We start from the raw sequence: 26,735 nt of genomic DNA, 5'->3' as shown, positions 1-26,735 counted from the left end.
GTAAAGTGGCAGACACTGAGAACAGGAAATTACTGCATGTTATCTTTTGATATGCTGAGTTTCTAACGGTGACCATTCTGAGATCACGTCATTTTAAGATTGTTAATGTATTTATTCTTTGAATAAGTTCCTCAATTCCCCATGAGTTGTAGCGATTTTTAATGGTGCCATAAGTAAGCAATAGCAAGTGGAAACAATTCAAGAATTTTAAAGATTCAATTTGTTGTTACAATGGAATGCACAATAACTCCATGCTGCATATGCCATGTTTGGGAAGCAGAATGGGGAACACACAAATGGCCAATTGGAGAGACTGGCACTTACAAAGTGGGCAAAAGAGGAGACAAGGATTACATGGCTTTTGTGTTCCATAGCACACTTTTACAAAGTACTGTCTTTCATCAACGAAAATGCTATTATAAAAAGGGATACATTAAAACCCCCTATACACATCATGCCCATATTATATGGGCCTGCTTCTGATCTCCCTTATAAAAGGTTTATAACTGGTGTAACTTCACTGATTTTAATAATATTTCTCCTGATTTACTCCAATTTTGGATTAGCTCAGGTCTTGTATATTTTAAGTGCACTGGAAAGCTGTATAAAGGCATTTGTGATTCTTTAGTGTTCTGACCCAGTACAGAACAGTTTCAGAAATTATATGTAAACTATGTGAGACATTTAAGGAACCCTCTCTAAAGGTCTTTCACATATCCATAAGCTTAATCAGGCAGAGAATACTAATATTCAATCTGTGCTACAAGAAATTTGCATATAGTAAACAGTATTTCACCCCAATTAATTAGTGAATTGTGCAACACATTTTTGGAGCCACCCCTAAGCAAAACTCACTGCAAATATTATTTTAAGTGGGACTGCTGTGATATGGTTTCAGTATAGACTGTTCTAAAGGAACTCAGAACAACAAGGTAGATACATCCTCTTATGCAAGATGAAATTGCCTGTAAACTGGTCTGTTGCAAACAAAAACTGTCCATTTCAGTTACTATCTATTTGAACAGTAGTGCGACAATTTGATATTCTAGAAAACTCAAGTCCTAATGCTTATTATGCTTTCCCAGTTTTATGAAAACACTAATCTTTGGAGGGTGTGTGACTATACATACCACTTCACTCTACAATTCTCTCCTCCTCCTTAACCAGGCCATCATTCAATTCTTCCCTGATCATTCCCTCTCATAGCCAGGTTCCAGCCAAGTCCAGACACCACTTCTTCCACAATCGGTCAAAATTCACCCTTATCTTTCAATCCCAATGCCCACTCTCTGGTCCCATCCCAATTTGTCTTCTGCCACAATCTTCTTGACGCTAAATTTATCCATCCAAAATGCTGCCCCCTAAATCATTCATCAGCTGTGTTTTGGGTGTTCGTCTTCAATGCCATACAAAGCTCACAGTCAGTCTACATCTCAGACCTGATCTTTTTTGGTGTCCCTCTTTTTTATTCTGTACCTCACAGATAACATCATATTAAACATCCCTTTTATCACCTTCCTTCACAGAGATCTCTGTGCCTTCTTCAGCAGTGGCCCCATACACTTGTAACACAGTCAACAAACCTGCTTATAGGCCTGGCTTGACACATGCAACTGAACATGGGTGAGGCCTTATTTCTTGGGAGGCCGGATTAGGGAGGTAAATGGATACAGGATGTCTGTACTAACTAAAATAAAGGAGAATACTCAGGGAGCCATTTACAGCGTAGAAGGCAACACTGGATAAAATAAGTCTGAAACATAAGATAAAGCAAAGAGTAAGTTGTGCATGGACAGTGAATAGAAAGACCATGCTGTACAGGGACTGGTTCCAGTGAAGTGACCAAAGCTATCCTAAAATGTGTGATGCAACGTCTAGTAAATTTATATAAAGGAAAAGATTTGCTGTGTAACTTCTGTGATATACCTTATATCTACCCTCTGTGCTTGAGTCTGATAAACACAGCATAGCTTTGCTGTATCTCAGGAACCTGAGTGATCAGAGTGGAGTTGAACTGAGTTAATGGGGATCGAGGTGGAAGAAGTCTTTGGGGAGCCCCAGTATTGTTTACCAGATTATGACCTTCAGCACATTCATCCATGTAGGCTATTAAACCAGAGGAAGTAAGGAAAGGGAAATATAAAAAAATAATATTGCAACCACCAACCTGTGCCCATGAGTAGCACATGTTCATATTGTCACCCTGGCACATATTATCATTCTCAATGTTATTTTTATTACAAGAATGCCTAGGAGCCTGTCTTATCCCCAGGAGAGAATACAGCCAGTGTTTCATTTCCCTTACGCACTAACACAGTGTAGCTGTCTAGCGAAACTACCAAGCTTTCATCCTCTCCAGGACAATGAAATTCCAAGTCAATAAAAGTGCAAACAAAAGCAAACTCTTCAGCTTTTTGACTCTTCCAGTGTAAATCTGGAGTAAGTCCATTGAAAGCAATTGATGTAATAAGCACTTTCAAATCCACATAAATTCATTGTGAAGCTCAAGAGAGGGACCTTACCACCCTCTAATTGTATGTTAAACCTTTCTGTTACTACAGGTTGAAACTCTGTACTCTGAACTTCTCTAGTCCAGCAACACGCTTGGTACAGCACACTCAGGGTGACCGCGTGGGAGACAATTCATGGAGATAAGACAGAGGGCTGGAGTTAGGAGCGTTACCAAATTAGGCACTGGGGGGAGAGTGGAACCCCTAGTTGCCAGGGTGAGGATGGCAGCAGAGCCACCAGGCAGAGCACAGAGCCCCAAGCAGCAGGAGAGCCATTGGGAAAATAATGGAAGCCCTGGCCATGAGTAGGAGTTTAGAGTCCTGGGCAGCAGCGAAGCCATCAGGGAGAGAGCAGAGAGCCTGCCAGAGGGAGAGTGGCACTCCAGGAGGCAGCAGAGGGCCTTGCTACTATGTGGAGAGAGGAGCACTGGCAACAGATTGGAGCCCCAGGGGCAATGGAGCCACTGAGGGAAGAGCAGAGCCCCAAGGGAAAAGCGGAGCTCTCAGGCCACCAGGAAAATCAGAGTTACCACCACATTGACCTCCCCCCATCTGGAAATTTCCCTGGCTCAGGTACTATCAGACCAGGATTGCTGTGCTAGAGAAGTTCAGCCAGTCTATTTGAGACTCATGCCCTTAGATGAAGGCAAGAAAAACTCCGACTGTATTATTATTACTGTTACATAAGCAATATGGACATGAACCCACTTCGTAGGCTTAGAATGCTAAAACAAAAAGAAAGTGAGCATTCCTGCCGTGGAACATTACAATTTATCACACACCATTCATCTGAAGCAAGTGGGAGAAAATTGAGTAACCAACGGTGGCAACAGAGCTCTCTATAAATTGCACAGACATTTGAGACCAGGACTTTTTTTTCTTGGAAACCCCAAGTGATTTGTCCTTTTCAGAATTCTATCCCTTCACCCCCAAATAATCTTTTTCGGTTTTGCATAGCAGCAGAGAACAACTGGTAGTGAACAAAATCATAATGCAAACACAATTAGGCATGGACAAAATGCATGCAGCTGTCAAATATACCCCCTCCACCTCTCCAGATTAATTTGCTAAAATGATTTATCCACCAGGGAAACAGACAGGTGTAGGGTAAAAGTAGTAACCAATTTCCTCTCTGCATTTAATAGCAGTGAATATCTCAGCATGAAGTTGGGTGTTTGTTTATTTTTTTTAAAAAAACAAGCGAATAAAACACAAAACTCCCCACATATTTAGATCTTGTTCAGGTTTTCACATAGAAGAGGGTGAGGAAGTCCTAGCTATTGGGCAGAGCAGGGGGGCTGGGAGCTAGACCATTTCTGCTCCATTTCTTCCTCTGCCATGGACAGCGTGTGCAATGGTAGAAACACTTATAAGGTTGAAATAGTCATACCTTAAAATATAAAGAAAGATAGATTAGTGGATAGGATTCTAGTCTGGACCTCAGGAGCCCCAGATTCAATTCTCTCATCCACCACAGGTTTCCTGTTCAACCCTGGAAAAGTCACTTTGTTTCTCTGTGCCTTAGTTCCCCCTCTGTAAAATGGGGATGATTTCAATGCCCTATCTCCTGGGATGTTATGAGGGTAAAATCTGTAGGTACTTAAATGCTCTGATGTCGAGGGACCTCAAAGATACCGTTTAGTCAACCCACAATTAATTTGTGGTAAAGAATATCTCAAACCTTTGAATAATTGGGAATTCAGTTCATTAGAGAATCTGGCCTGAATAACTCAGCTGTTGCAGGCAGCAAATGTACTCTCTCTGGGTATGTCTACACTAGCCCCCTAGTTCGAACGGAGTGTACTGGAATGAGGTGTACTGGTAGTTCGAATTAGAGATTCTAATTCGAACTACCTACTCCGTGCCGTGTGTAGCCGCGGGCACGGAGTTCGGACTAAGGGACATTTAAAAATGGCAGCGCCCGGGAAGATGCAAATGAAGCCCGGGATATTTAAATCCCGAGCTTCATTTGCAACTTCGAATGCCTACATTAGCCTCCCTAGTTCGAACTAGGGGGCTAGTGTAGACATACCCTCTCTTTTCAAAATGAACCCTAGGAGTCACAGACCTTGCAGACCCAAAAGGCCTGAAAAAGAGAAAAAGAAAAGTACAGACAGTTGCTCTAGCCTCCCTCACTTTCTGCTGATGAGCTTTCGGAATGGCAATGGACTGACAAAGGCAGTAACTTTTTCCTCTTCAGCAGTCCATCCTTGGGGAAACCAGGCATCAGATGACATATTAGATCTTCAGATAACACATGGTCTTTAGATAACCATGGTCTGGATTAGTGATGCTTTAAAGTATTAGAAATCTTAGTTTAAGGCTTATCTCTGATACTTTCGCTTCTCCTCCCTCCACCTGCTCCTGATCTGAAAGCCACATGAAAGAAAGCCAGGAGATCTAACCTCACAGCTTGCAGACCAATGCTAGTCTCCACAAATTTGTCAAACTTCAAACAAATTACGGTTTGGGGTAGAAATGAGCCGATGGTCAATTTCTTCAGCTGTCTTTCATGACTATGGTGGGGGTAAGAAGGTTGTTTAAAGCTGATATTCAAAGTGAAACTTGAGGTACAAACCAAAATCCCTGAATTTTTATATCCCCAAAAGTGTTAATCTTGTCAATATTGAGAGATCCAGTATTGGCTAACTGCATTACAAACTTACTATTATTTAAAGGGTTGAATGTGACATTAGAAATGGATACAAAGCTATAAAACTGCTCTTGAGGTTGATTAAATACCTAAGATGAGCAGACACACTTTCCCATGAGAGCTCAGAAAACATACACAGTAAAAAACAAAAACAAAAAAGATAGGTATTATTTGCCCGAGTGAGATTGGCCCCTTTTAAACTACCAATAAATTCCTTTTTGTGTGAGGACATTGCATATCACTCACATAATCTTCTTTATGTCTGAACTTCCCCTGTCGAAAAGAAAAGAAAAGAAAAGAAAAGAAAAGAAAAGAAAAGAAAAGAAAAGAAAAGAAAAGAAAAGAAAAGATACACACAGAAATCTCCTCCTTTTTTTCTGTTTACCTTAATTCATGTCCAAGGGCTTCTGACTTTTGTTTCTGCAAATAAATTTATTAAGAAATTCTTGCTTTTTGAAGAAGTGCTAAAAGCAGTTCCAGGGTGTTTGTTCTCCAGGAGTAAAAGTGCCTCAGGAGAAACTTTCAAAATTGAACTTCTGAAAAAAGTGATTTTTATACTTAGAAGTGGAAGTCTGTTAAAACAGCTGAAATTAAGTTAGAGAACATAAGAATGGGCATACTGGGTCAGACCAAAGGTCCATCTAGCCCTGTATCCTGTCTGCCGACAGTGGCCAATACAAGATGCCCCAGAGGGAGGGTACACAACCGGTAATCATCATGTGATCCCTCTCCTGTCTCCCATTTCCAGACAGAAAGGCTAGGAACACCATTCCTACCCATCCTGGCAATAGTCATCGATGGATCTAACCTCATGAATCTATCCAGCTCTTTTTCGAACCCTGTTAAAATCCTAGCCTTCACCACATCCTCTGGCAATGAGTTCCAGAGGTTGATTGTGCGCTGAGTGAAGAAAAACTTCCTCTTGTTTGTTTTAAACCTTCTGCCTATTAATTTCATGTGGTGACCCCTAGTTCTTATATTGTGGGAGTAAGTAAATAAGTTTTCCTTATTCACCTTTTCCATATCAGTCATGATTTTATGAAGTCCAGGGGGAAATATTCTTGTGTCCAAAAATTTGTAGGGAAGTAATATGTCTGTGGAAGTTCATGCCATAGGAGATCACAATAAGCCTCAACTTGATTATCATCAGAGCACTATACCTAATCTTTCTGCACAACCCTCCCTCAATAATGAAGGTTTCACAACAAAGGAAGGAGTAAAGAGAGGAGGAGGGAACACTACATTAAACAACAATTATAGACTCAAGTAACAAGACAATCCTATCACAAACAGATTTTATGTGATTCTTAATCTTGTTTTTAGCAGGTAGCTAGCATAGTGATACATGAACAATGTGCCTAAATCTTTTGGACATCAGCCAGGAAGGATTCAGACTGGATAAGGTAAGAGCATTAGTCTCAGTGGTCAAAGCTTGGAATTTCCATTCCACAGGGAAATTTAAAATTTAGAAATTGGTCTAAAATTAAAAAAATGGAACAAAGGTGACTATTTTTGAAATGTTCCATGAAAGAAAAAAATTGAAAATATATTTTTGGAAAATGTTGGAAAAAATCCAAATTTTGTTTCAATGTGAAATGTTAATTTAGAAATGCATTTTATTTTAAGTCTTTTCATTTTGATGTTATATTTTACATCATTCTGTGACATCAGTAGAAATTGCACATAGCATGACATGACAAACTTTGTCATACACATTTTTCACACAACACTTCATTGAACACAACTCAATTTATCCCCCTAAAAAAATCAGTTTCATAAAGATGACATTTTCCAGTGTTTGAACAATTTTTTTCCATATGTCTACCAACATTTTCTGTGTAGTGGGCAAAAACTATATGCTCCAGTTAATACTGCTATATCTTTGGTGTTGTTAATTTAAAAAAATCCCATATCCCTGTTAGATACTGAATCAGGAAAGGGTCTCTATAGTTTAGAGATCAAAATATTATGTAAATGCTTCAGGTAACCAGTTCTTTTGCTCACATAACAATTGTATTATGCTTACTATAAATATATTGTATGTATTGCTTTCAAAATAAATAAACAAATATATCATCCTGCCATTTCAAATGGTCTGGAATCAAAGCATCAGAGAGCACTATGCAAGAAAATATAATTACACTACTAAATTATATCTTAAATTATTGATGGTATATTGACCTGTTTAGTATTGCTATAATAACCAATTCCTAGCAGCCACACTTACAAGTTCATATACCCCAATCAGGGATTAACAGAACAGTAGATGGAACTATAAATTCTGTCTGTTTATCATTCTGTGTTTTATTAAAATCCATTAGATTCTTTCTGGGCATAATATGGTCAAAAAATAAAAGGAACCCAACATTTGTTTAACCACATTGCAGCAGGAATAAAAACATGCTGAAGAATTCATTGTTGTTTCATCTTCAAAAAATCATTTGGAGCAAGTTCAACGTGAGAAAGACAAGGAAAGTAGCACAGATTCCATTCACTGAGTTATTTAGAACATAAGAACATAAGAATGGCCGTACTGGGTTAGACCAAAGGTCCACCTAGCCCAGTATCCTGTCTACCGACAGTGCCAGCACCAGGTGCCCCAGAGAGGGTGGACCGAAGACAATGATCAAGCGATTTGTCTCCTGCCATCCCTCTCCAGCCTCTGACAAACAGAGGCCAAGGACACCATTTTATCCCCTGGCTAATAGCCTTTTATGGACCTAACCTCCATGAAATTATCTAGCTTCTCTATAAACTCTGTTATAGTCCTAGCCTTCACAGCCTCCTCTGGCAAGGAGTTCCACAGGTTGACTACACGCTGTGTGAAGAAGAACTTTCTTTTATTAGTTTTAAACCTGCTCCCCATTAATTTCATTTGGTGTCCTCTAGTTCTTCTATTTAGGGAACTAATAAATAACTTTTCTTTATCGGCCCTCTCCACACCACTCATGATTTTATAGACCTCTATCATATTCCCCCTCAGTCTCCTCTTTTCTAAACTGAAAAGTCCCAGTCGCTTTAACCTCTCCTCATAACTTGCAGTCAGGGTAGGAAATGTGACTCTGGGCTTAAAAAGCTAGAATTACTTAGCTGAGCTGCTGTCACACTTCAGTCTAGACACTACCTAGACTGTTAGGAGGGATTCTGCTATAACATAGGTAATCCCTCTTCCTGAGATGTGGTAGCTAGGAATTCTTCCATTAACTTGTCATTGTTTATATGGGGTCTTAGGTCAATTCTGCTCAGGGATGTGGATTTGTCATAGCCCTTCCTGAGATAGCTAAAACCAACCCAAACTGGTAATGTAGACCAGGCCTATATGGAAATGGGTAAGTTCTTAAGAGCCCTAGTCTAAGGTACTTCTGTTGATTAGCCATGTAACCATGAAAAAGTCAGGTAGGAGTATTTTCACCTACCAGCCTCTGTAAATGCTGACACAATTTTCACATGCACATATATGCACTGGCATTTTATTACATATTACTTGCAGTAGAGTAGCACCTAGAGGCCTCTACTGAAATTGGGGAACCATTGTACTATGTGCTTTACAAAATACATAGTACGACAGGCTCTCTACCCCTAAGAGCCCAAACAGCCAAGACAGAAACAATGAGATGTGAGAAAGGGATGCAGAGAGATGAAATGACATTTCTATGCTCACAAGCAGGAAAGTGCTTGAGTCAGGAATAGAATCCAGAGTTCCTAACACTTAGGTGAGTGTTGTAGCCACATTATGCTACCTCTGTGTTTGCAGGTGTAGATATTTGAATTGCATTTTAAGTAGCTTAATACCTGCACTCACAGGCCAGGTTTAGATTGTAAATCTCAAACCCTACTAAACATGCAAGTATTAAACTTTTTAAAGCATACTGATATGTTTGCACTTGTTCAGTTTTGCATGTGTACACGTGAAGACCCTGTATAATGGGCTTTTTGAAAATTTGCCTCTTAATCTTCCTGGTGATTCAGTGAACTTAACTATAAAATGGCAATACATTTTGTAGGTTCTGAGACAAAACTAATTACTGCTAGGCTGCAAAATCTTTGTTTTGTTTATTTAGAGCCCAATTATGCAAACCCTTTTTTCAGTAGTATCTTATTTGGCAGCAACTTCAATAGAGTAAGGCTGGCAGACGCAAGCCCTTATTAAAAGCCAATGTTTACAGTGCAACTAAAATAGGTGGAAGTCTGTGGAGATATAAAGTGTAGAAAAGTCAAACATGGCTAAGAACTTAAAAACTAGATGGTAACAAGCTACAAATCCTTGTAATGGTTGAGTCTGGAGATCTTCTAAAACAGGGATTCTGAAACTTCTTTGAATCACAATTCTCTTGATCCACAAAAATACTACATTGCTCTAGTGATACCCCTTCCGCCCAAAGCCCCACCCCTTCTGGGAATGCAGAGCTGCCCCCCCTCACTTTGCCCAGAGCTCCAGAAAGGCTGTTGCCCTCTTCCCCCTGAAAAGGACTGATCATGTGCTTAAGTTAAGCACATTTTGAAGCATTTTGCTGCAGTGTGGCCACAATGCATAGCACCCAGTTAGATCCAGTCTTGAAATTTTGGAAAATCAGTGCTTGAAAAAGTAACGTAAGTAAATAAAACTGTGAACTAAATCTATGTGTATCAATTCACTACTTATACTTTGATTCATACTTTACCAAACACTGGCCCTGTGCCTAAGGCCATCAAAGGATGTTATTTGCCCCAATGACATCCCTCAGAGAAGCTGTCACAGAATGAAGTCTTGACTTTATGTTTTCTTGGTGTTTGTTCAACTGGAGGTTGAACTTTACAGAGTGGCCAGATACTGTAATTACTTTGATGTTTTCTTAACGTTTAGGAGAGCATTCTCCCCTTTTGACGCTCAGGTGACTAATATAAACACCCATGATATCACAATGAATTTCACTGGTTAAAAAAACAGTCTAAATATATGTCTCCCCCCCCTCAAATATAATGGCAATAAGATATATTATTGGCCAACAATCATTGTTTCCTCATTTTTATAACTGTAGGCTATTTTACCTACGCTTGCAGCAACAAAGGGTCCATTTTCCGTAGTTGTTGATTTTGACTTTGGAACCATCATTCATCAAAATCAGAGTAGCTGGACACATATGGGAATTATCCTAAATAACATTTCACTTCATACACAATAGATCTCTCTAAAAGGAACTAAATCTAAAGAGAAACCTTCAAATGATTAAATGTTTCAGAGTACAAAATTAATACAGGCAGTCCCTGGGTTACGTACAAGATAGGGACTATAGGTTTGTTCTTAAGTTGAATTTGTATGTAAGTCGGAACTGGTACATATTGTAGGGGAAACTCTAGCCAAACATTTCTCCAGAGGTCAGTTTTATTCTCCCACACCTCACTTCCCTCAGTCCTTTATTCTCAAGTGGAGGTGTCTGCTGAGAAAAGCCGCTCCGCATCTCCCTGGTCTGCTGGGGGGAAGCAGCTAGTGCGGGGTTGCCTCACCCCGTTTGTAAGTAGGGATCCGATGTAAGTCGGATCCATGTAACCCGGGGACTGCCTGTAATGGAAAATTAAAAGGGCATACCACCCTTATTTTATGTTTACATGCCACAAAAAATAACTTGACACCAAAAACTGGTCATCTTGCTTACACTTTCACACATGGATTGGATTAATCCTTGCTTTTGGCTAAGCTAAGTTCAGCACAGGGACTGAGGGGGCCACAGGTGTCTATATGTCATCTGTATGCTGTCCTGATCCTAGGAACACTTGGAACTGTGGTGAAGGTAGAGCAACCTCCAACATATCAGACCACAATTCCTATGCTTTCTTCCATAGGATGCCACTAAAGTAGTGGGTTTAAGGGTGGCAGCGTAGAAACAGCTATATGTTATTCAAGGACTTACCTTATATTAGAAGATTCATCAGCTACCCATCAAAACCAGGCTTAATTCATCTTTGCACAGCAAGAGTGGCCGTAAAAAGCTGACTTACTGTGGGTTAGATCTGGCTCAGGTAGTATAAACAAAGCTGAAAATAATCATTTGTGACTCCCAGTTCCCAAAGTCAATAATTCCCTCAAGCTCCATATTGAATCGTTGTAGAAAAGTTACCCTTTCACTGCTTTGTGATTAATATGTCAAATTCATATGAGCATGGAATATGGAATATTTCTAGCTGACACATTAGAAGGATGCTTGGCTTAGCTCAAAACCAAACCAAACCACAACATAAAGAGCTTGAGAACTGCCCAAAGAGCATTCAGATTAGGGATATCTCAGGTTTAAACTTCTCCAGTGCAGCAGAAGCATGAATCAGAAGTGATCCCTTCGATGTAGAGAGAAACAGCTTGATGTATTGAGACTAGAATAACCCATTTGGAAACAGTGCATCTGGGGAAATGTCTTGTGTCTGTTTTCATGTAAATAATGCAGGAGTCCTGCAACAACAGGATAAATAAAGCCGATAAATGAAGCCTTACATTTTCAATGAAAGCTCTCAACACCATGATCTCAATCTTAATTTTAGTTTCAAGCTACATCTAAACTACACCCCTCTGTCAGCAGAGGGATGTAAATCAGATGTATCAAAAGTGCCAATGAAGCTGTGATTAAATATCCTGTGCTTCATTTGCATAATTGCGGCCACCGCTTTTTTTCGAAACAGGGATTCTGGTTGATATTCTGATCACTCATGGAACTCAGAGCAAGTCTCCACCATCACAACAGAGCAGTGTGAACGGCTGTTTTCCCAGTTGTTTTCCACTGGGCAGGGTGTGAGAGAAGGATGAATTCTACCCACAAGCCTTGTCAATATGTATGCAAACTGTGGTATGAAACAATCCCTGACAGATTCTGATGAAGTGGAACAAACTGGGATTTCCATTGGTGGACACGTCTTAACCAACCTCAGATATGTTGATGGAATAAAACGCTCTTTGCTGCAACCAGAAACAAAAGCAGTCTGGAGTCTGAAAGGGTACATCTACACTGCAACGCTATTTCAGGATACTGGAGTATCCTGTGTCTTCACAGCAAGCCCATTATTTCAGGCTTGCTATTCCGATATCCCTGTAAACCTCATTCTACAAGGAGTATGGGAATTTCGGATTAGTACTTTATTTCAAAATTTGGCAATGTGTAGACGGCACCAAATGATTAAACAAGCTATTTCGAAATAGCATCAAAATAAGACACGTAATTTGTGTAGCTCAAATTGCGTACCTTATTTTGAGTTATGGTGCAGGGTAGATGCACCCTAAGAGCAGTTAGTGAGGAACATGGACTACCCGATTATGGTAAAAGCAAGAAATATGTACACTGACATGATTAATAAAAAAGGATGCAAGACAACATAATTTTTATGGGTCAAATTATAGAGTTATAGTGTGATTAACTTACCCAGAAGAGTCTGGTCAACCGTGATCCATTCTAGTGTGAATTTAGCAGTATTCATCCTGACATGTAGCACAACCATTGGATTTTCCCTGCTCCCATTATTATTCTTTTCAGACTTTGTGCTTACACCTCATACGTTTGTTTCTGGTAGATAGAACACTCCTCATTGCTCTAAACCTGCCCTGTTAATATGTATGTCAATTCTTCTGAGTAGTCTCAGTTACATATATGTCTCTTCCAGATGTTGGTCTGTATCCATCTTATGTGCTCTCTTGCAGTCCCCTGTAAATATCATCCTAATTTTTCCTGGGGTTCTAGTCCCTGGCTATCTATCATCTCATCATCTCTTCTCCAAGGATGGTATTCCCTTCTTTTTTTTCTTGCCCTCCCCATTTCCTGTTTGTTTCTCATTCTCATTCTACAGGGCAGCAAATCACTTATGCAACTTAATTTCACCACCACTAACTGAAATCTTCCTGGGACTTGTCCGTGTGGTCATTCTTCCATGGATCATTCTTCTCTTTGGGCAATCCTCCTTCCAGTCCTTTTGTTCAGCAGGTGTACAGTAATCTTAAGTTGTTAGTACTACTTCCTCTCTCCTGTCTTGCATTATACCTTTAATACTTTAGGCTATATTGTTGATTCCCTGAGACACTGGATAGAGATTTTTGTTCATTTTAAAGAATGATATTCACCAAGTTGTGCTCTTCCCAAAGTGGGATTCACAACGCAGGAGAAGGTTTTAAGTTACCCTTCCCCCTATCTTTGCCTCAAATCCTATGTTGGAACACTTCTAGCAATAGCTATTTTTAACCACTGTTTTAACTTACACGGATAAGGATCAACTATGTAAATCAGTAGATCGTTTTGTACATTATTATGGGAAACAGGACACATAAGGGCCAATCTCACCAGCCATGATTTTGGCCCAGAATATTACATGAACACTCTTTGCTGGCTCTGAATCTTCTTTCTGTCTCAGCTTTCTCTACTAGCTGTGTAGTGCCTAAAGTGTCCTAAAAGTTTGCAATAGTCAAAGATGAATGGAATACTCTCCATGAGTATTTACCAGCACTTATGCAGGAGTAACTGCTGTCCTTGCAATCAAGAAAGCTTACTGAGTTCAAATACCCATTTGTCATACCATTAACTCTGTGCCCAATTTAATACGGAGGATAGCAGCATTATGAGGAGAGCTCATTGCTGAATTAAAACTAAAACTGTTGTCCGCTGTTCATTTGCTACAGTACATAGGTTCCTGGTGACATTCAGCTAATGAATTTTCTTGGTGATTAACTACCCGTTATATGTTTCCATTATAATGGAAACATATTAGCTCCTGTTACAAGCGAGGTGATTGTGTAAAGGGTCATTAATATGATCTCTCTCTCTCTCTCTCTCTCTGTCTCTTTCGAACTATGAGAAAATATCACTGAAATCCAACAAACTGCTGAAACACACGTGCTCTCCATGAAGAAGTATTATTTATTGAGATGCAGCTTTTTTTATATGTTGTACAATTAATAGTAAAGTAGAGTGCAGACAGGGATATAAAGTAGTCACTACACAGATTTTGGTTGGCATTATAGTTCTAAATACACAGGACAAAATGCTTTTTCTCTGATGAGATCTACTCTGTAGCCACTTTCCTCTGAGAAAATGATTCATAATTCAGTGTGATCCCGCCCCCATGCCTATTTTCAGTACTGTTCACAATATCGCAGTTTTCTGTCATTGCTTAAACTGTACTGACATCTTGTGGCACTGAATCAGTAAGATACTGGACAGAACCCACTACATTTTTGTAAGAAATAAATAAGTCTTCTGATCTAATTATTTCTCTTTATGCAAAGGATGATATTGTGTTTGTGTGTGTGTGTTCATCTTTATCTACCTTTTCAGATTTAGGATAGTAATGTGATAAATTATTATTTATAATTTTACATTAACACTTAGTGGTCCTAGTCAGGAAAACAGAATTTCATTCAAATATAAGTTTGAGGGTTATGTGTGGAAAAAATTATAAAATTACTGTATTTCATGACAGAACAAGGATTTGCTTTGTAAAAAGTAAAGTATGTGCTTAAAGTCTGTTTGCTAATAGGAGATCTTTGTGTATGCATTCACATCAAGAAAAGAATACCCTTAATTTCCTACCTGGTGTCTTATTACCTTGGTAACAGCAAAGCTGTAATAATAAGTTTAAGCATTTTAATCACTGAAAATAAAGACAAGACAGTTCTGTAATCAACAGGGAATAAAGATATCCTAGTGGAAGACTATATATTATTCTTCTAGAAATTAGGTTCTTGATTTCAAAAGGTTTTTAAAAAATATTTTGAAAAGAATAGGTAATAATTTATGAGGATCCATGGAAGGTATAACAAAAAGTAAAATATCCCCGTATAAAAAAGATTTGTATGAAAAAAAACCCCTATATTACATTTTTTTCCTGATGTTATTTCACTCATGGCATGTGCATAATTTCTGTTAAAACTAATGGATGTTTTATACATGCATTAAGAGGAACTAAAGCTTTTTGGGGAGTCAATGGGATGTAGTTAAGTACTCAGATGATTTGGACAATTGAAATGTATGATATCTATATGAGGTACTCATGGCACACTCTCACCATTGTATCTGAGCACCTCACAATCTTTAAGGTATTTATCCCATGTGAAGTAGGATTTTAATCCCCACTTTACACATAACGCACAGAGAGGCTATGTGAGATAATTGACCTCACATCGCCCAAGTGCTAGAAGAGTACCTGTCTCTTTATTCGATATTAAATTATAATTTAACTCACAGATTTTTCTTCCGTTGATTCTCCCTGTAGAACTGTTTGGCACATGATTCACAAGTTATCACATTCTTCAGGATTTACATAAATGCAGAAGAATTGGGGAAAAGAAAATTGAACGGTAAGGAAAAAAAGAGGAAAGAGAAATGCTGATTGCAACTGTTTAATGTTTAAGATGGAGCTTGAAAATGACAAAAATACTGATTGTTTTCACTTCAATCTCATACTGTGTTCACTTCAGGTATGTGTGCAACCCTTGCATTTTTTTTTATTTCTCTCTGCTTTTGAGAGATTACATTTTATTCATATGATGCTGGCAGAAAGCAAATTTTAATCACACCCACTTGAATATTTACTTTTAGACATGGGTATGAAAGACTTGTATTTACCCAATCAGAGGACAAAAATTATACCATGTGAAACATCAAACAATCAACGCAAGAGAAATTCCAAACATTGAGTCAAGTATCAGAGGGGTAGCCGTGTTAGTCTGAATCTGACTCCTCGCTACTTTTCCGAACGTTGAGTATCTTATCTCCCCATTATACCATCCACCAACATGTGCCTATTACATTTTCTCAGAAATCAGACTTGTTCTAAAAATATTTTCTGGGGCCTCTAGAAAGACACAATCTCAAAGAGTGAGTCTAAATAGCAGGGCTTATTTCAAAATAGCTTATTTCAAAATTGGGAGTGTCTACACAGCACTTATTTCAAAATAGAGCACTCTTCCTCTGACTTCCCTTCCTCCTTGTACATTGAGGGTTACAGGAGTCAGAGTAAGAAGTCCTGAAGCTTGACAGTATTTCAATATTATTTTGAAATAACTGCCTGCTGTGTAGACGCGGACTAAGTTATTTTGAAATATTATTGCTATGTAGACGTACACTAAGAGAACGGAATCTGGAAAGTCCAGTGCCTATGCTAGAGAAGATCATTTTTTCAAAGAATAATTACTTGGAATATATCTATTTATTTATTTATTTATTTATTTATCTTGAAAAATTCCACAAGAAATCACAGCCTATAAATAACAGCTCCTAAGGCACAACTACATTACCGTTCTCCACCAATTAGGCCACTTCCCTTTCTACATGGATGGCAGATGAAGCTTTGCCTTGGGGAGAATAGCACAATGCTCCACCCCTTCCAACAAAGTCCCAAGGTCTTTTTTGTGTCTGCAGCCCCGCTAACTTCTCTAAGTCTCCCTGTGGCTCCAGACAGAGCAGAGAGATGGTGAGTGCTCGGGCCCTTGCCCCCTGGTCCTTAGGTGCCCCGGTGTTGGGCTTCTGAGGTGCTTTTCCCACCACAGGGATGTTACATTTTATTATATTATGGTCACTCTTTCCAAACGGTCTAGTTATATTAACCCCTTGGATCAGATCCTGCACTCCATTTAGGGTTAAATCAAGGATTGCCTCTCCTTTTGTTGGTTCCTGAACCAGCTTGTCCAAGAAGCAGTCATTTAAGGTGTCAAGAAACTTTATCTCTGCATCCCGTCCTGAGGTGACATGTACCCAGTCAATGTGGGGATAGTTGAAATCCCACACTATTAATGAGTTTTTTTGTTTTGATAGTCACTGTCACCATTTTGGTCAGGTGTTCAATAATATACCCCTAAGGCTGTATTCTTATTATTAGAGAGTGGAATTACTACTCATAGAGATTCTATGGAACATTTTGTTTCATTTTAAGATTTTTACTTTATTTGATTCTACATTTTTTTTCATGTATTGTGTCACACCCCCACCAGCAAGACCTGTTCTGTCCTTCCTATATAGTTTGTACCCTGCCATCACTAGGTCCCATTGATTGTCCTCATTCCACCAAGTTTCTGTGATGCCTATTATATCAATATCCTCCTTAAATACAAGGTACTCTAGGTCAGTGTTTCTCAACCTTTTTTTAAAAATACCCCCTTTTTAAAAAAAGTGATAAATGCCCTCTTTTTTAAAAAAATTATAAGTACCCTGAGTACCTACAATTTTTAGACACACATTTTTTTCTACCATTGCAACACATTTGTTTAAACAACTTACTCGTAGCTGGGTGGGAAATGACATTTTTGTGTGTAAAAAGTACAAAAATAATAAAATGCTGTAAAACTTAAAACCAAAATTCACTTTTCTCCAAATTTCAGTTGTGTTGATGTACCCCCTCCCCCAGACTTCTCTCGAGTACCCCTAAGGAGACTCGTACCACCAGTTGAGAAACACTGCTCTATCTAGTTCACTCATCTTGTTATTTAGACTTCTAGCTATCATGTAGACTTCCCACTTGAGCAACTCACCAAACAGCAACAGCATACAGAGACAACTGCATGCTCACCTTGTCTACTCTGTTAATCACTCTTATTTCTTGCATATCTGTACATAACATTTTTTGGATATTCCCCTATGTTGAAAATGTTTGTTTATAGTTGACTGTTTTACTTCATCTACAATGCCCTAAACATTTAAAATAAGAATATTTGATACCCACAGCGTACTGCTTATGATCCAGATTTTTCAAAAGAAATGAAGTAATTCTGAATAGCAATTTCATTAGATGGAATTTTGTTCTCTTTTTCAATAGTTTGGCCTACATTTTCAAATGTGGCTAATGGTCTGAGGGGCTTAATTTCAGACAAATTAAAAGGAACTAGCTCTCACACAATGCTGAGCCCTCATGCCTCTGAAAATCAGGCCCTTTCCATGTACTTTGGGGTGGGAATCCAATAACTGACACAGCCTACAATGACTTGTCATCTTTAAAAAAGTAGATAACTGTGACCAGAATCATCAATCAACTAACTTGTTCTAATAAATATTCACGGTCATCATTCACTCATCTCTAATGGACCAACTACTTTAAAGAATTATAAAAATCAGAAATGGAAAAGAAAGTTACCATTTTATCCATATCTCAATCTTCACAGAATAGTTTACACTAGGAATGACGGAAGTTACAAGTTATAAACCTCACAACATTCGAAGAAAAGGGGGTAGACTAACTGCAGAGCCAGCTCCACACTGAAGAGAGAAGTAATTTCAAGTACCTATGCATTAAGAAATTAGAAGTCTTTCAGAGAAGTGGTCCCCTTTGCAAGAAAGCAAAGGTTAAAAGCCAAGAGGGAAAGCTTTTTTGGATTGCATGGCAGCCGTACCCAACCTGTTCAAGCTCAGCTTGCATCTTGGAATCATGTGACTTTTAATGTGTTTGAAGTAGGTTCTTAGGATGGAAAAACCCACCTCATTTATTTTTGACTTCCAAAGTGTTCCGGAACCACTAGGATATTTTTTAACATCATTATTTCATTCTGAGGAAAACGTTCAAATATTTCACACGTTCAGATAAACATAACTTCCATATCTTATATACATACTAATTCTTCAAGGTACTAGTGTCCCGCACAGCATGCCTTCATCCTGGTCTGACAGAGAAATCCATATTTCTGTGTTTGTGATAGCGTGACTTAGATGGCCCGATTTTGTGCAATACTTAGAATTCTCAATACCTAACGAAGTCAACAGGAAAGTTGAAAGCCCTCAGAATGCAACTAAATATCACAGATTTCTGACTTGAATCCAGGATAAAGGGAAAGTGGAACTAAAGTTATTAAATATCCGGTATATTATGTATATTGTACAGCTGTACTGTGGCTTAAGAACATTCATTTTATAAATCTTAATACCTTTTATTACTGAATAATTTTAAATCTCATTTTAGGGATGTTTCTATTGAGTGTAAATCAAGTCAGTTAAAAAAAAATTCATCCTCACAAACCTTAGCAAACTAAAGGCTCAGGCTTTAACCTTGTTTGTCATGCACTTCAGTCAACATTAATGGAAAATTCATCCTCACAGAGAAAGAAGCATGGAGATGGGAGCTGCCTTGGATTGCTTAGGAAATATTTTAAGTATATGGAGTACAAATATTGTGAGGTTTCTAGGTACAGACTTTTTCCCCCCTCAGACAGACCCCCTCATCCTGTCACATTCAAATTAAGGGGAAAGGTGCCATTGACCTGAAAGATGCAGGATCAAGCCTGTAAAGATATAGTGGGTGCCTGTCTTGTGCTTGGTGCTCTCTCAAAAAAATGAGGAATACACAGTGTCCCGTGGCGCGTCTGGGCTGTCCGCTGCCCGCGTGCTCCGCGGCTTTGCTCCCCGTCTCCCTGCTCTGTTGGTCTCCAGCAGACCAGGGAGATGGGGAGCAAAGCCACGGAACATGCTGGCAGCGGGACAGCCGCGGTGCGTCTGGGCTGTCCGCTGCCCGCGTGCTCCCCGGCTTTGCTCCCCGTCTCCCTGGTCTGGGGAGACGGGGAGCAAAGCCGCGGAGCACACGGGCAGCGGACAGCCCAGACGCGCCGCGGCTGTCCCGCTGCCGGCGTCCTCAGAGGCTTTGCTTCCCATCTCCCTGGTCTGCTGGTCCCTGCAGACCAGGGAGACGGGCAGCAAACCCCGTTCGTAACTGCGGATCCGACATAAGTCGGATCCGCATAACTCAGGGACTGCCTGTATACTGAAAAAAGCCAAATACAGGTTTCACACTCACATACAAAACTGTCTTTCTAAATTTTGTCTTTTTGTGACATTAAACCAATTTATAGGTGGACAGTTAAACCCTGTGAATACTTTTTTATTGGACTTGTTTGCCTCCTTGATTTCTTTCAGAACTGTACACAATGGTTACATCTAGACTGGCATGATTTTCCGCAAATGCTTTTAACGGAAAAGTTTTTCCATTAAAAGCATTTGCGGAAAAGAGCATCTAGATTGGCACGGACACTTTTCTGCAAAAGCACTTTTTGCGGAAAAGCGTCTGTGCCAATCTAGACGTGGTTTTGCGCAAGAAAGCCCCGATTGCCATTTTCGCGATCGGGGCTTTTTTGCGCAAAACAATACCGTGTTGTCTACACTGGCCCTCGGGGGAAAAGTATTTGCGCAAGAGGGCTTTTGCCTGAATGGGAGCAGCATAGCATTTCCGCAAGAACACTGACAATATTACATGAGATCGTCAGTGTGCTTGCGGAAATTCAAACTTGCCTGTCTAGACGCAGCCATTAGTATGTTTTTTTGATTAGGAGTCTAGTACTGTCACTTTCCTAGTATATTTGTTTCTTATGAGTTGGCATTTTTCATTCAGATTCTACACTATGGTCTTGTCTACTCAACATTTTCTCTTACTATATATAGTCTATGGAGAATTTTTTACTGCTGTATGCTGACCTCTCTGCAACCTAATCTGTTCTTCCTTTTTATTTTACAGTCAGGTACAAAACTACTCAAGACAGTTAAGTCCCAGGAAGTCTGTGAAAGCTACAAAGGGATTTCTCAAAATTTGGTGACTGGGCAACAAAATTTCAGATGAAATTTAGTGTTGATAAATACAAAGTAAATCACCGTGGAAAATATAATCCCAACAATATGTATAAAATGATGGAATCTAAATTAGCTGTTACCATTCATGAAAAAGATCTTGGAGTGATTGTGGATAGTTTGCTGGAAACATCCACTCAATGTGCAGCAGCAGTAAAAAAAAAAAAGTGAACAGAATTCTGGGAATCATTAAAGAAAGGGATAGATAATAAGGCAGAAAATACCATATTGCCTCTCTATATCAATCCATGCTATGCCCACCTCTTGAATACTGAATGCAGATGTCACTCCTCACTAAAAAGATATACTGGTATTGGGAAAGTTTCAGAAAATGGCAATAAAATAATTAGGGATATGGAATGGTTTCCATATGAGGGGAGATTAATAAAACTGGAACCATTCATCTTGGGAAAGAGATGATTAAGGGAGGAGGTGGCATGATTGAGGGCTATGACTGGTACAGAGAAAGTAAATAAGGAAGTGTTATGTTCTCCTCAGATGTCATAACACAAGAACTAGAGGCCACCAAGTGAAATTAATAGGCGGCAGATTTTTTAAAAAATTAAAGGAAATATTTCTTCACACAACACACAGTCCACCTATGTAACTCATGGCCAGAGAACAAGACCATAACAGGGTTAAAAAATTAGCTAGATAAATTCATGTAGATCCATTGATAGACGTTAGCCAGGATGGGCTAGTAATAGGCAATAGGGGATGGATCACTGGGGGTACGTCTACACTACAGCACTAATTCGAACTAACTTAGCGAGGTCCATGATGTCCGCACTAGCCCAGGCGGGTGCCCGCCTCTTGCGGTCCCGGGCAAGCTCCTGGGAGCCGCCAGCCTGGTCCCGGGAACAGGGGGAGGGCTGGGGGGCATCGGGTGGGTGGCTCGATCCGTGCCAGGTGCAGGGTCTGCTGGGTGTTGGCAGGCTTGCACCTGGCGCGGGCACCATAGCCAGCCTGTGCCCCTTTAAGGGGTCCGGGGTCGGGAGGGGGGCAGACGAGTTTCCCTGGTGTTGGCCAGAGTGGCCACCAGGGAAACCTGGGGAGGGCTAGCCTCCCACTAGTTCGAATTAAGGGTCTACACAGCCCTTAATTCGAACTAGTAAGTTCGAACTAGGCTTAATCCTCGTGGAATGAGGATTACCTAGTTCGAACTAAGTGCTCCGTTAGTTCGAATTAAGTTCGAACTAACGGAGCGCTAGTGTAGCGCCTATGAAAGTTAGTTCGAACTAACGTCCGTTAGTTTGAACTAACATTGTAGTGTAGACATACCCTTGATGATTACCAGTTCGGTTCATTCCCTTTGTGGTAGCTGGAATTGGTCACTCTTAGAAGACAGGACACTGAGCTTGATGGACCTTTGGTCTGGCCCTGTATGGCTATTCATGTGTTCTCGTGTAAGTATTGAACATTCTATTGATATTTATCATGGTCAAGTAATAACTACTATGTCAAAGTCCTCCTCTACTGTGAAGCATTCTACTGATATTGATGCTTCATGTGCAGCCTTTTTCTTTGGGTTAACTCCCACTCTATAATGCTGAAACATCATTTCATGTTATTGTTTTAATTTAAGGAAAGCAAAATGTGATCATTATAAAGATGCTTTTGTCTTAAGCACCAATCCCTCATCCACATTTTCAGCCCCCAAGTAACACTGAAAATGAAATGAAGTTAAATTACTGTGTATTCAAATGCTAGAGAATTTGGAGCAAGACCACTTTCCTTAGACTGATGTTTAACCACAAACTATGTAATATCACCGAAAGGAAGGATGCCATTGGACATTGGGACTAGGACTCCTGAGATTAGAGTTCAATTTTCCACTCTGCTAGTTAAATCCCTCAATCTCTCTATGCCTATGTTTGTTATGTGTAAGGTGGTTCTTAAAATGTAGCATGTCAATGCAAGATTTGTCATCACCCGTCTAATATTTATGGAAATGTTCTCGATTAAATTCCATAGAACTGGTAACTTGAGACGATTTTCATTTCTCCAAATTGGGGACTTCATACTCAAGACCAGAACTTCAGGGAGGAAATCATTACCATATTACAAATTCTTTTATATATGAAATCATTTGAATGGTTGAACTCAGATTATGACATGACTGTTGAATAAGAAGACAAATGTTTAAAATGTCTTGCATACCTCTGCTGCTTCCTACATCTCATCTTGTCACATTTCCCGCACCTACCCCTCTTACTCTTATCCCACACTCTTACTCATGATGCTAAATTCAATGACCCATCGTCCTGCTTCTCCCACAACACGACCTCAGTAACTTTTTTCAGTGTACCTGCTTCACTTGGAATCATCTCCCTTACTAGGTACTGCCTTTCCCTTATTCATTTACCTCCTGTGCTCAGGGCAGATTGTAAAGTTAAAATTTAGCCCTGTTTTAAACTAGGATAGCTAATTTAACTCTTATAACCCTTAATAACTGCTCTAAAGCCAGTGACTGTGGTCAAAGGTTATATTGGAATGCTGTCTCTTCCATTACTTTCTCTCTGATTTTTTTAAATAGGCATGAAATAGGTTAAGTAGGAAATTGCAGAAAAGGACACATTATAAAATGGTCTTGCTGGTACATCACTTTACATTAGCATTGTTCTTCCATAATTTAGCACTATCACACCAGATTAGGAATTATTTTCACAAATACTGTATGAGTCACACTCCCCTACTGTAACACATGAGCAATACAAGCAAGGCTTGCTGGGGCCTTCAGCAAGAAACCATCATGCTACGTCATGTGAATTCCCATAAAATTATACCTATTAAGGGTAGGTGAATAATAGTGAGTAGCAGTAAAGCCAAGGGGCCCAGAGGATTCTAAGCATGATTAAGAAATGCTAAAATTGTCTCCTATATTTATTCTTGCTGGACATCCAAAGTCCCAGCAGATTAAATTATGAGTGTTTTAAAGCTCTTAACTTGAATGCTCTGGTTTGCAAACCTTTCCTGTTGTGATTAGCCCTAGGGTACTCAAAGAGAGAGGTCATGTGAGACCCAATCAACTGATTTCAGATTTTCAAAATCTGGCAGGCATGGTGAGAAGAAGTATTGTTCAGTAACAGTATAACTCCATTGGTCCGGCATCCAATGCTCCGGCACTTCTGATGGTCCGGCACCATCAGGAACCTGGAAGTGCTCCGGCTGCTGGACAATTGGAGCTGCTCTGCGCCCGGCTTCCCCGATTCAGCCGCTGCTGAAACTGACCAGTAGCTGAATCGGGGAAGCCGGGGGCAGAGCAGCTGGGGTGCTGCTGGGTTGGTCCCATAGCGCTGCCCCTCAGGGCTGCAGGACCAACCCGGCAGCACCCCAGCTGCTCTTGGGGATGCCTGGGGAAGAGCAGCTGGAGTGCTGCCCGGTTGGTCCCGCAGCATCGCAGCGCCGAGGGGCAGCCCCAGCTGCTCTGTCCCAGGCGTCCCCGATTCAACCGCTGCTGAAACTGACCAGCATCCCCTCCACACCCCACCCCAGGCCCTTCATAGCACCCCCTTCCGATAGTCCGGCATATCTGATAATCCGGCACCCCCGGGTCCTAAAGGTGCCGGATTATCGGAAGTTTACTGTAATAGGGGGCATTGGGCTTGGATTCAGGATATCTTTCTGTTCCTAGATCTAGCATTGACTTTGTAAGTGATACTGGGCAAGTTATTTTATCACTCTGTACTTCTGTTCCCCTTCACTTCTTCTTCTTCTTGTCTTTTTTAGATTGTATTCTCTGGGGAAAGGACTCTCTCTTAATATATGTCTCTACAACGAAGCTCAATCTCAGTTGACACTGCTATATGCTACTATAATATGCATAATTATTGTAAATATTTATCCCTACTTCATCATTTCAGTTAGTCTGCTAACTGGTGGCAGTCTTTTGAATGTGAACATTTAGTTCTTCACCCAGTAAGAGATCACTATAGACTCCAAACAGCTGAACTTGTGGACTGCTTCTAGCTGGTTTGCATTTTATGTAACAGAAGGATCTTGTGTAATCCCCTGTCTTAATACAACCATTTTCCAGATGCTGAGGGTGATAGCAAATGCCTGATGGGTACTCAAAAGGCAGTCTGTAAGTTCATGGAGGACTATGAGAGCAGCATCCTCAGCAAACAGAAATTCCCTATAATTAGTACCTTATTTACTTCGACTAAGTAAAAAAGCATGAAACAACTCAATGATTGCCATCAAGACAAACATGCTAGTGTACCAAGTTTGCATCCTCAGCACGCTCATGTATGGTGGGGAAGCATGGATGACTTATGCTTATCAAGAAAAAGATTAAACAGTTTCTACCTACACAATTTACACCTAATACTCAATACCACAGGGCACAATGAAGTCACCAATGGAAAGGTTCTTCAAAAGGCAACGAGGCTTACAGGATCGGTCAGAAAAGGCTTTCCTTGTCGACCGATCCCCGTCTAGACTGCCACTTTTTGCTGGCAAAGTACCGCAGCGGCAAAACGTGGCGGCCATTTCTATTCAAAAGAAACACGGGATATTTAAATCCCCGCTTCATTTGCAATAGCAATGTGCCTAATCTACATCCCTCCGTTGGCAGAGGGGTGTAGTTTAGACACACCCTAAGTGTCCAACATCATCCAGAAGATCTGGGTTACCGCTGGGAACAGAAATCAGCCGTGCTGAACCTCAGACAATCCCCTTAACCATGACAATAGCCCCCCCATTCTACAACACATGTATTGGTACCACCTATTTAAAACGGTACTGCCTATTTAGAGTGTAAATTCAGCAACACCTGTGCTCTCTTCTGCATTATACTCTAATTGACGGTGGTTGAGCACATAACCTCACCTCATCTGATCCTGAAGTGAGCACAGCACAGGCAGAAGACAGACCCTTAGCCCAGGTGCCCCTGTATGAATATTGTGGTTTAAAAGATCCTACCCATCAGTGTTGCCATCTCTTGGGATCCTTGCTGTTTTTCTTAAAGCTTTTCATTTGTCCAGTTTTTTTGCCCAATCAGCAACTCTATGATCTTCCCATGTCACAAACTGTGACTATGAAACAATTTAATTTTCCACACCTACCTCCTTAGGGATACACTGACCTCTGAATGCCACAATGGAATAAGCTCTCCCTTTCCCTGTGTACAATTGCTGAAAAGGAGCTATATAAATTCAGAAGCCTACCAGAATATTTGAAACTTGGTGCTTGTAATACAGGGTAAAAATATTATAAATAAATAAATAAATAAATAAATAATGCTTCCCTTTTTGAGGGAAAAAGAATGAATAAAATATTTAAAATGCCTGGCAAGGATCCACTTTCATCCTTCAGTGGTTTGAACTAAACTTAATCAAGTCAATATAACTTTAAGATTATCATATATACTTTTACACATGCTGAACTTCAATAAGGAAAAGGTGAGAACCAAAAACATAGCCAAGGAGGAGTTCTCTCTCTGTGTTTGTGTTTTAATAGTGCCACCTGTATTCCTTTCTGTTCATTTCACTTTTTAAGTGTGAGCTTTTTTATTCTTTTGATTTGGTTGACTAACTTTCCCAATTATTTAACAAGAAAAAGTACTTTGAGAAGACAAAATGGTAGAGCATTCAAATAAAAACATTTTCCCATGGAGGCAATTATACAAAGCTATATCTGCCTCAAATGTTGCATCTGTTTTGGTTGCTCTGAAATTTATATCCTATTAAAAAAAGGTCTTTGGGTTTACGTCTCTCTAAAAAGTCATTTAATTGCATAGTATGCAAATATATTGTCAATCATCAATAGGTATCACAGAGTGCAAGCTATTTTTCCACTTCCTTCTTGCACAGCATGTTAAATCTTTTAGAAATATAACTTCAGAGGACATGAACTTTTTCAGCCCTTAATGTTATTGAAATAGTCACATCCTAAATTATTGCAAATCTTTATACCCTAACATTCAAGGATAAACATAAACATCAGCTATGTTGATTAAAACCAAAACATATCAAATGCCTTAACAGCTTCTTGATTGAATTATTAATTAGATAGGTTTGTGTATCCTAA

General features: G+C 39.8%; 1 long non-coding RNA gene across 1 annotated transcript in view; it reads right to left on the bottom strand.

Annotated features, from left to right (window-relative positions):
* The window catches only part of LOC142827162 (uncharacterized), a 531,561-nt gene that overhangs the window by 193,297 nt on the left and 311,529 nt on the right, over nt 1-26,735 (bottom strand). The gene's annotated exons all lie outside the window — the stretch shown is intronic.

This window comes from Pelodiscus sinensis, chromosome 1, assembly GCF_049634645.1.
Source record: "Pelodiscus sinensis isolate JC-2024 chromosome 1, ASM4963464v1, whole genome shotgun sequence".
Classification (NCBI taxonomy): domain Eukaryota; kingdom Metazoa; phylum Chordata; order Testudines; family Trionychidae; genus Pelodiscus; species Pelodiscus sinensis.
Note: the sequence above shows the minus strand (reverse complement) of the source record. Positions and strands in the feature narration are given on the sequence as shown.